This window comes from Mesoplodon bidens (assembly GCF_964165515.1).
Source record: "Mesoplodon bidens genome assembly, chromosome: 20".
NCBI classification, from domain to species: Eukaryota; Metazoa; Chordata; class Mammalia; order Artiodactyla; family Ziphiidae; genus Mesoplodon; species Mesoplodon bidens.
Genome location: NC_138181.1, coordinates 13,681,654 through 13,695,014, shown reverse-complemented (window position 1 = coordinate 13,695,014; position 13,361 = coordinate 13,681,654).

Genomic DNA, 13,361 nt, shown 5'->3' with positions numbered 1-13,361 from the left:
TATAATGCTAACTAGATAGGCTTACAGAGTACCACGGGGAAAGCCCCAGTGTGGAAAGTGTAATGTGTGTGTATCTGGCTCCTTGAACAGGCTGCTTCACATGATACAAGTCTTCACAGCTTTCTGGAAGCAGTACCAGTCAACATTTAGTCACTTTTCTTAGGTTGTAGTAGGAACTGATCTACTTAATGTACAGTGTAACTCAAGTTATAACATTTTAAACAGGATACAAATTTTATCCTTTTTTCTTTCATGGACACTCATAAAAAATATTCCCTGTGCTGTTAATGAAATTTCTAACTCCACTGAACTATGCAATATGCAACACTGCCTGCCATGCAAATTTAGTTTTTATACTCACAATAAGAATGCTTAGAGTCCACATTGAAGCAACACTAATGTGTTACTAAAGCTAGGAAATGGAAATGAATTATACATAGACCTCACCCTTCTCCCTTAGCTGACTGTGTTACATTTAGGCAGCATGATATATGTTCAACATATGCGATACTTTTAAACCCTGACCTATTGCTATAGTTAGCTATTGGTATATAACAAACTACCCCAAAATACAATGACTTAAAATAACAATGTATTATTGTTGCTTACTGTTTTGTGAGTGACGGAGCTCACATGGGCTATTCTTGTCTGAGGTCTTTCATATAGCTGTAGTCCGATGGCAGATGGAACCCAACTGAAGGCCCATTGGGCTGGATGTCCATGATAGCTTTTAACTCACAAATCTTATGCCTCACCTGGGAAGCCCAGTGCAGTTGGGGGTTGACTGGGCATGTCTCTCTATCCATAGAGCCTCTCCACTTGGCTAACTACTTTGGATTCCCTTATAGCATGGAGGTCTCAGTATAGACTTCTTACATGGTGGCTGGTTTTGAGCACATATTTCAAGAGACCAAGGTGGAAACTGCATTTTTAATGACTTAGTTTCAAAATTAACACAAAATCACCATACACAGGACATGATTACTGGGAAGCATGGTTCACTGGGAAATCTGTCTTTGAAGATAAATGACCACATTGGTCATGTATACCTTATTGAAATATGATGATGCCTGACTTTGGTAGGCTCTTGTTATACCCAAAGTAATCAGACCAGTCAACAAGTATTATAAATCCACTTTCAGAAGAGTACCTAGAATAATCATTGAAAATCTGCATCATTTGTTAAACTGCTTATAGCAGTTTAACAAATTATTTAGTAATGATTATTAACTATCTGCTATGTGCCAGAGACTGTGCCAGTTACTGATGACCTTTGGATAGGTGGGGTAGACATGTGAGGACATTGAAGCTCAGAAGGCTTGAATGGAAGTAGGATTGGCTTCTCCAAAAGCAGCAGAATCAGGTGCTCATACAGTGCCGTGGCCCTGGGAACACTTGCTGAGGTAGGAAAGAAGACAAAGAGGAGCAAAACAAAATATTGGACAGTGATTTTATAAATAAGATTTAAGATGTATGCTATAATGTGCTCTGCAGATTGACTTTGAATATTTGAGAGATGGGTTTGTAATGTGTAGTAAAAAAAATCCTTTATATTGTCTCTCAACCAAAACCACATTGACTAAGTATCATGCTACTTGGCAGTGGTTCTCAAATTTTAGAGAACCTCAGCATCACCTGGAGGGCTGGTAAAAGCCTAGTGCTGGGTCCCATCCCCAGAGCTTCTGATCCAGTAGGTCTTTCGATCAAGTTCCCAGGTCATGTTGATGGTGCTTTTAAGTGGATCACACTTTGAGAATCACTGCTGTATGGTTATCCACACATAGAAGGTTAAAAGCATAGATGTCGAGTCAGAGACAAGACACAGCGGTGAATCTTAAATATGTTACCTAATCTTTCTAGCTTGGTTTCCTGATTTTTATAATGAAGATAATTAATAGTAGCTACCTCATTGGATTGTTGTGTGGATGAAATGATATATAGCAAGAGTTCAATAAATGTTAGCCAATCATTAACATAATCATGTTAACGGTTATAATTCTAGAAGAGATATAGTCCTATCCTCATATATTTTACCTGAGGAGTTGTTGTATTATTGTGTAATGGTACACCTATTTGCACTGTAATCATCTTCCAGACTATATAGCTGACGACTGTGAGGTGCCTTTTCTGCCTCCTTCAGAAGAGAAGAAATAACAGAACTTTCTGATTATCTGTTTTCTTCCTTATACAGTACATAAAATTTAGCAACTAAGTATTTAAAAACAATCTACAGACTCAAAAATAAATCTTACTGTTTTCAAGTTAAACTCCTCCTGGGATTGGTATTAAAGGAGAATTAGGTTTGCATTAGTTGAGCTTTGCAGGATGCCTAGATAATGCCTCAGCAACCAAAATGTAGTTATAAAATAGGGATGTTTCAACTGCAGAATTTTTTTTTTCTATTCAATGTGAACGATAACAGTCAAGCATGTAGTTGCATTAAGGTGAAGAAAACAAATTAAGTTCCAGGTCACTTATCAAGCTGTGTGGTCAAACATAGAGCAATAGTCAACAACAACAAAAATCCAATAATAAACAAATCACAGTGTATTTCCTTGACTGTCAATAAATGTCATAACCCTTGCTTCTCCAGTAAAATGATCCTCCTTGTGAGGCTGCTGGGAGTACATAGGATGGAAATGTATCATCCTACAGTTGTTTTTACTACGCCATTACTTCATCCATTGGGCCACACTCAATCCCTTTGTGTGCCTCAGCTTACTTATCCAAACTGGGTTTACATTTTTCAATGTATTGTTTGTAGAACACTAGTGAGATGCTCAGTAGAAAAAGTCCCCTGTAGTAAAAAAAACTTCTGTAAGCATTTCAGGCTCTCTCTTCTTCATCGAGAGTCAAGACCCATATTAGCACTTGAAAAACTCTGAGAATCCCTATTCTAAAGAAACCATTTTTTTTCCAACTATAATAGACCATGGATATTTCATAGCAACTGAACTTCCAGAGGGTATACTTCTTTGGGAAATGCTGCTCCAAGTTATAACTGCCTCACACTTAGTGGTAGTAAGTTCATAAATTGTCAATTAACGATACTTTATCTACCAAAATTATTCTTCAAAAATGAATGAAAGGGGGGGCTTCCCTGGTGGCGCAGTGGTTGAGAGTCCGCCTGCCGATGCAGGGGACACAGGTGCGTGCCCCGGTCCGGGAAGATCCCACGTGCCGCGGAGCGGCTGAGCCCGTGAGCCATGGCCGCTGAGCCTGCGCGTCCGGAGCCTGTGCTCCGCAACGGGAGAGGCCACAGCAGTGAGAGGCCCGCGTACCGCAAAAAAAACCTCCCCCCAAACCCAAAAATGCATGAAAAATAAAGACATTCCGAGATAAACAAAAACCAAGAGAAGTCTCTGGTAGCACACCTCTCCTATAAAAATGTCCTTTAGGCTGAAAGGGAATGACACCCAATGTGAAATCCAATACACAAGGAGGAGTGAAGAATAGGGAAATGTAATATGTGGGTAAATAAACATTACTCTCACTATACAGTTTTGTTCACTCTGAATTTCTTAAAAATACACATACGGTTGTCTAAAACAATGATTATAACACTACTATGGTGTTCAGAGCATATGTAGATACAATACATATGACATTAACAGCACAAAGGGGGGATGGAGGTATATTTTACTAGAATTCGGTCACTAAAATCTGAAACGGATTGTGATAAATTAAGATGAGGAGGTGGGGGAAGTGGGGAGACGTTGGTCAAAGGATACAAATTTGCAGTTATGTAGGATAAGTCTAGAGATCTAACATACAAGAATGTTCAAAAGAGTATAATATTGTATTGCATACTGGAAATTTGCTAAGTGAGTAGATCTCAGGTGCTCTTACCACACACACACAAATGGTAACTGTGTAAGGAGGTGGACATATTACTTAGCTTGACTACAGTAATCATTGTAATATATATACACATACACATACATATATAGCAAAACATCATAGTATATACCTTAAATAGATACAATTTTTATTTTTAAAGATGCATGTTGTAATGTCTAGTGTAAGCCATTTTGAAAGCTAAATTTAAAAAATCAGTGAAATCTCAAGAGAGTGATTAAAATGGTTTACTTAAAAAATATTGGTTTAACACAAAAAGAAGTGGTAAAGGAGGAAAAAATACATGAGACAAGCAGAAAACAAATAGCAAAATGACAGTTGTAAATCCAACAATATCAATAATTATATTAAGTATGAATGCACTAAAGACTTGAATCAAACATACAAATGATCAGTCTAGCTAAAAAAAAGCAAGATTTAATGATATTTGCTGTATCCCTGAAACTGACAACATTGTAAATCAACTATACTTCAATAAAAAAAGATTTAATGATATGCTCTGTACAAAAGACATAGTTTAGATTCAAAGACACAGACAGGTTGAACTTTTAAGGAAGGAAAAAGATGTACCATGCAAACAGTAACCAGAAGAGAGCTGAAGTGCCTATATTTAAAGAATAATAGAAACGTTTTATTTTAAAATCTATATTTATAAAATGCTAGAAAGTATTTATTTTTGCAAACATTTAAACATATTATTGAAAATCTAGATGTCCTTTTAAAATGTGCAAGGGGACACAATATATTTTTTAAAAATTAGGGGCTGTGGAAGTAAAAGTGTTTGAAGCCTGCTCTTCTACACAAATTCTGTCATGGTACAGAAAATAAGTTTCCTGGAGTCCTGACTTAACCAAAATCATATACTTTACAGCAAAGTCAATATGAAAAGCTGTACTTTCTTTTTTGTCCTGCATTTCTTGCCTATTTTAAAGAGGCCCCATAGGATAATCATTAAGTTCATAGAATTTGGAGCTTCATTTAAAAAATTCTAGCTCCAACCTTTGTCTGCTGTGTGACCCTGTAGAGTGTTCTCAACTTCTCTGTGCCTCAGTGACTTCATCTGTAAAATGGGACAATAAGGGCATATATCTCATAGGAATTTTGAGAGTTAATACATGCAGCATGTTTAGGTCAATACCTGGTACAAGGAAAGTACTCTGTAAATGTGAGTTATTTTTATTCGGGGCTTTGGCATGTTCCAATAAATGTGCTACAGATAAATCATCATCACATCTCCCAACACATTTCCACATTGCTGGCACAGATTTTAGAGCTCCTGACTCAGATGTTGAATCTACACCTGGACCTCAAGTCATTTTATCAGTCAGCATTAGAGAGATTGAGTTGCAAAGAGGCCGCAGTGAAGGGAAAGCCTTGCTAACAAGATAATATATGCTGAACTCAGCAGGTTTGTCTGTTATTGCTGATGAAGGGGAGACAGTGCAAAATGTGAGATGTGGTACCCTCAGAGGGAAGTCTATATCATGCATATGATTTGTTGCTCGCTGGAAGACTAGAGACGGAACACTGGGTCTGCAGGATGGCCAGACGGCAACTCACTGACCTGGGAAATTCTCTTTGTAAAGAACAGCTTTCTTTTCTCGCCCTCTGCTCCCCACTTCCCTTCCTGAACTCTGTGTGCCTCTCTGCACCCTGGACACAAGCATTATTCTCTTGCCCTGTGCCTTTGTTCATGTGGGTCACTTGCTCTGGAATATCTCCCACCCACTTGGTCCTTTTCCTTTCTCGCCTTTTGCCAGCCTGCTTCGTAGGGTGAAATTCATTCAACTGAGAACTGATTATGTCCTGAACTCTAGGATGAGCACCGAGGATACAAATTCACACAATTTAGAATCAAGCGTGAGAGAGGGCCCTTATCACACTTTATTATGTTTGTCTACAATCAAGGTCGGCACAGGTGTTCTGTGAGTGCAGACGAGGTATCTTACCCAGTCTGGGGATGATCAGCAGCCACCTCCTGAATCGTTTAGTGAGTTGTAGTCAACTCTATAGACACAGAGAAGAAACAAAAGCAAGAAACGCATGCACAGGTCAGAGGCGTGCTCCTTATGACTGAAGAATAGGGCGCTTAGTGGTAGAGTGAAGAGAAGTGAAGCTGGGAAGGTAGATAAGGCTCAGACCAAGAAGGGGCTTGGAATGATGAATGCCTTGCTAAGGACTTGGATTTTACTGTGACCATCGTGGGGAGCTAATAAAGGCCTTTAAGTAGTGTAATACTTTAATCAGGTTTGCATTTCTGAAAGAGAGCATTGACGGAAGTATGAAGAGTGGATGAATTTTAAAAAGTGGGGGCAAGAATGGAGTCATTCATTTATTTAGGGGACTATTGAAAATCATAAATAAGGAGAAGGTGAGGGCCTGCACTAAGTCAGTGGTGGTGATAAAGAGAAAAGAGATCATTTTGAAAGACACTCAGGGAGAAATCAGTGTTCCTTGAGATCTAACTGGATATGTGAAGTGAGGTAGAATATGGATACAAGATGACTCAGATTTTTGGCTTTAGTACCTGTATGGATGGTGGTACCACTCTCCTGAGAGGTTCTATAGGAAGTGAGATAAGGGGGTAAGACTGTATTTGAACATGTGCACTTTAAGATTCAATTATTTATATGTTTAACAATGTTTGCAGACAGCCTACCTCCTAGGTGCCAGAGGCTACTCTAGGCACTGGGCATAGAGCAGTGAATAAAACAAACATAAATTCCTGCCCTTGTGGAGCTTACATCAAGTAGGGTAACTGTGAACATCCCAGGAGGTGGTTGAATTGGTGCTGGAGCTTAGATGAAAGATTTGGTCTAGAAATGTTGATCCAAGGGAAAGCAGCTTATAGGTAAGAGTTGAAGCTATCACTTAATAAGTTTCTATACTTTAAAAAATCTTAGTGCATAGAGAAAAAGATATAGTTCAGCAGAAGAATTTAGGCCAATGTAGATCAGAGATATAATCATCAAAAGAGCTAATGCCAAACTATGCTGCATGAATGGGTATAATGCATTAGAATCCAGGAGGTGATAATGTAACTCTGTACCCAAAGAAGACTATCCCACACTTCACGTGGGTTATAGACAGACTGTAGGGCATTTAGGAAAGAGTGACGGTGAGGGTGAAAAAACTCAAATGATGTCTAATGATGAATGGTTATATCAAATGGAAATGGTTAGCCTGGAGAAGGTGATCATAACAATTGTCTTCATACAGTTCATTCTGTTAGAGCTCCAAGGGGGATAAGTGGTTTCAGTGGGAGGGAGTTATAGGGAGAAAATCAATAATAAGATTTTTGCCATCTCATGCATGTCCTTAGATACTTAGCTTCAGATTCAGTGATGTATTAGGTAGGGTTGTCCAGAGAAACAGAACAGATAGGATATGTGTGTGTATGGGTACATACATACATAAAAAGATATTTGTTATTATAAACATAGCTTATGCAATTATGAGCTGGCAAATCCCAAGATCTTCAGGGTGAGTCAGCAAGCTGGAGACCCAGAAAGACTTGATAGTGTAGCTCCAGTCTGGAGGGCAGCAGGCTCAAAACCCAGGAAGAGCTGATCTTTCAGTTTAAGTCCAAAGGCAGGAAAAATGCTGATGTCCTAGTCTGAAGGCCATCAGACAGAAAGGATTTTCTCTTACTTAGGGGAGGATCCGCCTTTTTGTTCTATTCAGGACTTCAACTGATTGGAGGCAGTCTACCCATAATAGGAGGGGCCATCTACTTAGTCTACCTATTTAAATGTTAGTCCCATCCAACAAACGTAACAGAAATACCCAGAATAGTTGTAGACCAAATAACTGGGCACGTTGGGGCCCAGTCAAGTTGATATGTAAAATTAACCATCATAAGTGAGAATTGTTTCTACCTGGGGATTGACTAACCTCCATCTAGGAACAAACAACATGGTCAGGATTTTTAGTCCCACTAAACAAGTTCACTTCCGGGTGTTTAATCAAAGACTTAGTTCAAACAAGCTCCAGATTCTTGAAAATAAAGAAAAATTTCACCATGCTCAGAAGTCCCTCTGTTCTCCTCAAAGCACAAAGCCCAGACAGCCATGCCATGGGTCAAGGTTAGCAATGGCTCACTGCATTTCACAGTCATTGTCTAACCCACTTCCCAAAGCAAGAACATCAGCAAAAGGCAAAAAACCCTTCTCTCGTCAATTCACAACTCTCTTTGCCTTTCTTGTCTTTCCTATTGTTTCTTCTCAAGGACCAGACCCAGCAGCCAGAAAAGAAAAGAGAATGGGAGCACTTAAAATGTGTTTTTAATTAGAGGACTTTTATCTGATCCAAAGCACTGTAATCCAAGCTCTGACAGTGCCCTAGTTCCCATTTAATCTTCATTTCTCTGTTTCCCGTCCGCTGCGCATGCAGATGCTGAAATCGTGTTTGTGTATCATGGGGCCGAGAGGATTTATGGTTGGGTGCCTGTTGGGCTGCCTTCCCCACTGTCCTGGTACAGCTCCTGAGCTTCACAGCAGGGGGGACCCTTAAACATGCTTAATGGGGAAGTCGGTCTCACATGTTCCCTGTAGCTCTCATCTGGTGATTTTTCAGCTTATGCTTTGGTTGAAGTTAAGGTAATTACAAAGTTATTATTTGTCACTTCCATTATCTTTGGGGTCAGAAAGACATCTGTTGGAAGTTAGCATCATCTGTCATTTATGCCAGCTGGTGGTCAGCACCTGAGTGGACGTAAAAAATGAGGGAAGGAAATTGGTGCAGCCACTATGAAGAACAGAATGGAGGTTCCTTAAAAAAACAAAAATAAGTTACCCTATGATCCTGCAGTCCCACTCCTGGGTGTATATCTGAAGAGAACTCTAATTTGAAAAGATATATACACCCCAATGTTCATAGCAGCACTACTTACAATAGCCAAGACAGGGAAGCAGCCTAAGTGTCCATCGACAGAGGAATGGATAAAGAAGATGTGGTACATGTATACAATGGACTACGACTCAGCCATAAAAAGGGTGAAATAATGCCATTTGAAGCAACATGGATGGACCTAGAGATTATCATACTAAGTGAAGTAAGTCAGACAGAAAATGACAAATATCATATGATATCACTTATATGTGGAATCTAAAAAATGATACAAATGAACTTATTTACAAAACAGAAATAGATTCACAGACATAGAAAACAAACCTATGGTTACCAAAGGGGAGAGCTAGGGGGGTGAGAGGTTTTTTCACTGACTACTGGTAATAAAAGTGTGGTAAACCCATAAAATAAATGAGGGAGGGAGCTGGGTGTCCTTGCAGGCTAGCTATGTGTGTGTGTGTGTGTGTGTGTGCGCGTGTGTGTGTATACAAAAGAACCCAACCCTACTGTGAAGTTTTGAGAAGTCTGTGCCTCCTTGCAACACCAATAATGATGAGCTGTAAGGAAACTTGGGATGCTGCTGTCCAGGGTAGTCTCAGGGCTTTCAAGACACTGAAGTGGAGAAAAGTAATGGAGTCAGATGAAGTATTCAGGGTCCTTCCTGCTGGGCTATTGATTTTCTTCCCTAACATGCTGCATATAATTTTCTTTGCAGAGTGAAAATGAACTGCTGTATTACCCAGTGAAGAAATATGTGATGTATATGATCATTGCTGGCTTTTTGAGCCTGCAAATACCTTAATGTTTGTAAATCCGAAGTCTTCAGTTGATCCTTCAGTTTAGAGTTAGCAAACTTCTTCAGGGAAGCATCAGATGGGAAATGTTTTAGGCTTTGTGTATCATGTGATCTCTGTTGTATCTCCTAAACTCATCCTGTAACTCCAAAGCAGCCACGGGCAATGTGCAAATGAATGAGCATGGCTGTGTTCCAATAAAACTTTATTTACAAAAACAGGATGTGAGCCAGGTTTGGCTCATGGACCGTAGTTTGCCAACTACTGCTTTCACTGGCATTTCACTAAAAGCTTGCCCCTGGGTATATAGGTCATGGAGTAGAGGTTTGAGGTGGGAGAGGAGAGTGAGAAAAAAAAGGAAAGAGTCCTATACCAAAATGCATGGTTCTCTAGGCAGTGGGGTGCCCCACTCCCTTTCCTAAAGCTTACATCTTCCAAGGCAGACCAGCCTTTCTTTAGGATTATCCAATTTTGTTTGATACGCCCTGAAGGGATAAAATTGGGTGATGTTCAGAATTCTCTAGAGCTGAGCATTCAGTTATTAAGAACGTGATGGCAATCTCAGAATTAACCATGGATTGCTACTGTTTTCAAATCTCATCATTTACAAAAAGGAAAACAAACAATCGAGGGCTGTGTTAATACCCTCCTTTGTTAGATGGGAAGAATTTTACCTAATCCTCAAAAAGGAAAATGAAATCTTTACAGATCGGTGATGTTATTCCAAACATCAGTTCAGAGAATGGTAATGTGTTGAACCAAAGACCAGAGCTTAGCTTCAGTGTGTTGAGCCTTCACCAGGATTTAAAATGTGGGGGATCGAATTTGAGTTCTGTTTCACAAATGCCTTTACTGTTTCTCGTAAGTTCATTTCTAGTTGATAAGTTTAGGGGATCTTACTCTCTTCCTCTGTGTTTGTTCTACCAAAGAAGTTCCTAAAAAGAATAGGAAAACAGGACCAACTGGAACTTTCATAAGGAAATTAAACTAAAACCAAAGATGTTTACATGAATTTTTAAAAGTATGGGAAAGAATTAAGAAAAGTGTTAAAATTTGCTAAAATTAAAGAATAAAGTTAAGTATGGTTCACTTTTAGTATGTGGGTTTTTTTTTTCCCCCAGTGGGAAATTAGTTCTGAGAAACTTTCTCTTCCTCTGAAGGCAGAAAGCAGGGAACTTGAAAGACTTTTGGTAAGATGCAATGTCCATTACATGAACACCAGCCAGTATGTACATCAACTTCAACCAGATTTTTCAGGTATATGGCTGAAGGTTTATGCAAGCTGGAAGAGCTCTTTTCATATGATAATGTACATCTGCTACTTCCCAAACTCAGCTACTTTCCAAACTCATTATAAAGGTTGTGGAGAGACTAAACAGGGTTATAAAAGTAACAACAATCCTTGTCCATTTGGAATTGGGGATAAATTGCTTTAGATAGGATATACATTTATTCAATTTATATGAATCAGGAAAAAAGAAGAAATACGTGTATTTTGGAGTCTAAAAATATCTTAATAGGCTCTTTGAAGATATTGCCTTTAATATCAATTAGCTTTATTTAGTACAAACTTATATAAAATGACTCATTATTAAAAAGTCTTAGCTATACCTCTGTTTTCTTTCAGATAGTATTCCAATAAATTACATACATAGATATTGATGAGTTAATATAAATATAAGTAAAAACATGTCTATTTTTACTGCTGAGTGAGAGGCTTTTCTGGCATTCAGCATTTGGTACAAGCAATTGGTTGATTGCTACAGGACCGATAATTGACATAAACATCATACATTTGTATCAGTTGCAATCACATATAAAACTATCAGTTTATAATAATATTAAAAATAATAAAAAGGTGTAAAACCCTGACATTTTGGAATGTGAACAATGAATGTGAATTTCAAAAGTGTATCAAATACTTGCTTTCGTATAGTAAATTAGAATAATTAATAGAAACTGCTTTTTAAATTGTGTATTTATTTTTTAAAATTTTCCTCTCATTTAATTATTTATTTATTTAATTTTGGCTGCATTGGGTCTTCGTTGCTGCGTGCGGGCTTTCTCTAGTTGTGGCGAGTGGGGGGCTACTCTTCATTGCGGTGCGTGGGCTTCTCATTGCGGTGGCTTCTCTTGTTATGGAGCATAGGCTCTAGGTATGTGGGCTTCAGTAGTTGTGGCACGTGGGCTCAGTAGTTTTGGCTTGCAGGCTCTAGAGCGCAGGCTCAGTAGTTGTGGCACTTGGGCTTAGTTGCTCACCTGCACGTGGGATCTTCCTGGACCAGGGCTTGAACCCGTGTCCCCTGCACTGGCAGGTGGACTCTTAACCACTGTGCCACCAGGGAAGCTCTAAATTTGTGTATTTAAAATATAGTCTTCATTTTAGGAAAAAAAATTAACGAGTGGTTTAGGCCTTCTTCACTATTGGGAACAATCAAGATGATCGACAAGCGTAAAATTCAAGAAAATGGTACCTCAGAGCTATCTCACTACTTCTTCACTTATGAGCTAAATAAGAAAGGAAGTCTTCATGGAGTCATGGGCTGAGTTGTTAGTTTACAGGGTTTATTACAAATATCTAATAATTATTAAAAAGCTTTTCTAACACAGAATTTGCATTGTTGACCCATTTCAATGTAAACACTTTAATTGGAATTATTACCAGTGAAAATTGCAAAAGCCCACTAGTTTTGGGATTGACTACTGATTTGCTAAACAGTGATTGTTCGCTTAATGCATATGGTGTATGCTATATGGTACTGGGAGCTCTAGAGGTCAGCAGTAAAATATATGGTAGGGTACTATTTTATCAAAAGGATCTGGGACTTATTCATCTTTGCATCACCCATAATGCCTGGAACAGTCTTAGTAATGACTAGCAGTAGTCAGCAGCATTACTCACTATTTATTAAATGCATGGAATCTACTGGGAACACATCATTATGGATAAAAAAGAAATAAACCTAAGGCACTAATATTAAAGTGATCTACTGACCTCTAAAATATAGAGCTGGGCTATATAATGTATATAAGATGATACGAGATGTGTACTATGCTTGCCCTCTGGCACCAAAGAACATTGTCAAAGTTTTTGGTAATGTTTTATATACTAACTGATCACTAAATCCTGTTCATCTCAAAGACCATAGGAAAATGTGCTACATGCCTCCCCCCGAAAGGAACAATATGCATTACTGTTTATAACTGTATAAAGATTTCAAATTTCCAGCTGAAAGAGTCATTTTGTTTTTTCATAGATGTGTACGCAAGTATACATGCTCTGGGTCTGCATGGCAAGGGCATGTTTCTAAAAGGGGTGTGACACACTGATGAAGGTCTTGGAAGTGATAAGCCATGTACACAGATATATCACACAGCAGATTTTCTGAGTATAAAAGACACAGCTGATATTCTTTGTGTAACCTAAACCTTACTCTTCTTGGGGAAATGGCCCTTCATTTTTCCCTTTGTCATTATTAAGGTAACTATTTCCCTTGCTTTCATTTTCTCTTTCATGGAAGGATTCAAAGGCCCACATAAATAAAAATGCATGTAACTGCAAGACACTTGGAAAGTCTGGACTGCAGGAAGCAAGGTCATAGTTTTTCATTTATATCCCCATGAAGGCTGCATGTCCTGGAATGTGAGAGGAAAGGCAGAGTTGTGTCAATGTCAAGATTAGTGACCCAGGCATCAAGATACTGGTGTTCCAGTGTTAGTTTTGCAACTAGTCACCTTTGGACCTTGAGAAAATCCCTTAATTTCTCGTAGCTTCAGTTGTGTAATCTAGAAAATGAATTGGTTGCTAGTGCTCAGATCTTGGTTTCTAATACCAATCTCCAATAAAAGGTTAATCAGGGC